This window comes from Phytophthora sojae (genome assembly GCF_000149755.1).
Source record: "Phytophthora sojae unplaced genomic scaffold PHYSOscaffold_1, whole genome shotgun sequence".
Classification (NCBI taxonomy): Eukaryota; Oomycota; class Peronosporomycetes; order Peronosporales; family Peronosporaceae; genus Phytophthora; species Phytophthora sojae.
This window is the reverse complement of record NW_009258115.1, coordinates 9,294,317-9,296,935: the sequence shown is the minus strand read 5'-3', so window position 1 is coordinate 9,296,935 and position 2,619 is coordinate 9,294,317. Positions and strand designations below refer to the sequence as shown.

At 56.1% G+C, this 2,619-nt stretch overlaps 4 non-coding genes across 4 annotated transcripts; all 4 read left to right on the top strand.

Annotated features, from left to right (window-relative positions):
• Positions 1-163: 163 nt before the first annotated feature.
• On the top strand, positions 164-236 carry PHYSODRAFT_t206. Its single transcript has one exon. It is a non-coding gene; the product is annotated as a tRNA-Arg (tRNA).
• A 631-nt stretch (positions 237-867) lies between these two features.
• PHYSODRAFT_t207 lies at positions 868-940 on the top strand. The gene has a single exon. It is a non-coding gene; the product is annotated as a tRNA-Arg (tRNA).
• Positions 941-1,571: 631 nt separating this feature from the next.
• On the top strand, positions 1,572-1,644 carry PHYSODRAFT_t208. Its single transcript has one exon. It is a non-coding gene; the product is annotated as a tRNA-Arg (tRNA).
• Positions 1,645-2,275: 631 nt separating this feature from the next.
• Positions 2,276-2,348, top strand: PHYSODRAFT_t209. Its single transcript has one exon. It is a non-coding gene; the product is annotated as a tRNA-Arg (tRNA).
• Positions 2,349-2,619: the final 271 nt, after the last annotated feature.

Here is a 2,619-nt window from a genome sequence, read left to right as displayed (position 1 = left end):
GGCAACGCTTGTCGGTCAATATGACCTGACATGGGTCGAATGACATGCCAGGACTGCTGTACGGCCGCTTGCGTCGGCAGATCGAGTCAAATTGACCTGTAATCTTTGGGGCAGTTATTTTCCCAAAGTTGGGACTTTGTGGCGGAGGTACCCTGTCAGAAGCGTCCCCGTGGCCCAATGGATAAGGCATCCGCCTACGAAGCGGGAGATTGCGGGTTCGAGTCCCGTCGGAGACTTCCATTTTTGGCGACACGACTTTTTCGCGCGAAAAAGGTGGCAACACCATTGCAGTGTCCAGACCGGTATTGCAGACTGTTTGGCCGTGTTCGGGCGTCGTTTCGGAGTCGTGTAGACAGTGGGACGCGTGTGTGGACCACACCGCCATACCTACAGACACCCTACCGTGCCCAGAACGCACTTACAATACCGACACGGGGCCTGCGAGTCAAGCTACAGATGCTGAAGTCCACTGCCTTCGACTATGTCTGTCTACCGCCACTTCTGTCTCTTCTGTCTACGTCTAGACGACGTGCACAGCCTGTCTGCACCGTGGAGCAGTGTCTACACCATTTCGTACGCCCACACCACCCACCACGTCACCTTCAACCCCTGTCAGCCTTCAGCCACTGCCGCCGACTTGATCATCGCCTCTATCACCTTGCCTCCAGTATGGCCAACAGACCGGGGTTTCAAAGCCTGCTGCAGGCAACGATTGTCGGTCAATATGACCTGACATGGGTCGAATGACATGCCAGGACTGCTGTACGGCCGCTTGCGTCGGCAGATCGAGTCAAATTGACCTGTAATCTTTGGGGCAGTTATTTTCCCAAAGTTGGGACTTTGTGGCGGAGGTACCCTGTCAGAAGCGTCCCCGTGGCCCAATGGATAAGGCATCCGCCTACGAAGCGGGAGATTGCGGGTTCGAGTCCCGTCGGAGACTTCCTTTTTTGGCGACACGACTTTTTCGCGCGAAAAAGGTGGCAACACCATTGCAGTGTCCAGACCGGTATTGCAGACTGTTTGGCCGTGTTCGGGCGTCGTTTCGGAGTCGTGTAGACAGTGGGACGCGTGTGTGGACCACACCGCCATACCTACAGACACCCTACCGTGCCCAGAACGCACTTACAATACCGACACGGGGCCTGCGAGTCAAGCTACAGATGCTGAAGTCCACTGCCTTCGACTATGTCTGTCTACCGCCACTTCTGTCTCTTCTGTCTACGTCTAGACGACGTGCACAGCCTGTCTGCACCGTGGAGCAGTGTCTACACCATTTCGTACGCCCACACCACCCACCACGTCACCTTCAACCCCTGTCAGCCTTCAGCCACTGCCGCCGACTTGATCATCGCCTCTATCACCTTGCCTCCAGTATGGCCAACAGACCGGGGTTTCAAAGCCTGCTGCAGGCAACGCTTGTCGGTCAATATGACCTGACATGGGTCGAATGACATGCCAGGACTGCTGTACGGCCGCTTGCGTCGGCAGATCGAGTCAAATTGACCTGTAATCTTTGGGGCAGTTATTTTCCCAAAGTTGGGACTTTGTGGCGGAGGTACCCTGTCAGAAGCGTCCCCGTGGCCCAATGGATAAGGCATCCGCCTACGAAGCGGGAGATTGCGGGTTCGAGTCCCGTCGGAGACTTCCATTTTTGGCGACACGACTTTTTCGCGCGAAAAAGGTGGCAACACCATTGCAGTGTCCAGACCGGTATTGCAGACTGTTTGGCCGTGTTCGGGCGTCGTTTCGGAGTCGTGTAGACAGTGGGACGCGTGTGTGGACCACACCGCCATACCTACAGACACCCTACCGTGCCCAGAACGCACTTACAATACCGACACGGGGCCTGCGAGTCAAGCTACAGATGCTGAAGTCCACTGCCTTCGACTATGTCTGTCTACCGCCACTTCTGTCTCTTCTGTCTACGTCTAGACGACGTGCACAGCCTGTCTGCACCGTGGAGCAGTGTCTACACCATTTCGTACGCCCACACCACCCACCACGTCACCTTCAACCCCTGTCAGCCTTCAGCCACTGCCGCCGACTTGATCATCGCCTCTATCACCTTGCCTCCAGTATGGCCAACAGACCGGGGTTTCAAAGCCTGCTGCAGGCAACGCTTGTCGGTCAATATGACCTGACATGGGTCGAATGACATGCCAGGACTGCTGTACGGCCGCTTGCGTCGGCAGATCGAGTCAAATTGACCTGTAATCTTTGGGGCAGTTATTTTCCCAAAGTTGGGACTTTGTGGCGGAGGTACCCTGTCAGAAGCGTCCCCGTGGCCCAATGGATAAGGCATCCGCCTACGAAGCGGGAGATTGCGGGTTCGAGTCCCGTCGGAGACTTCCATTTTTGGCGACACGACTTTTTCGCGCGAAAAAGGTGGCAACACCATTGCAGTGTCCAGACCGGTATTGCAGACTGTTTGGCCGTGTTCGGGCGTCGTTTCGGAGTCGTGTAGACAGTGGGACGCGTGTGTGGACCACACCGCCATACCTACAGACACCCTACCGTGCCCAGAACGCACTTACAATACCGACACGGGGCCTGCGAGTCAAGCTACAGATGCTGAAGTCCACTGCCTTCGACTATGTCTGTCTACCGCCACTTCTGTCT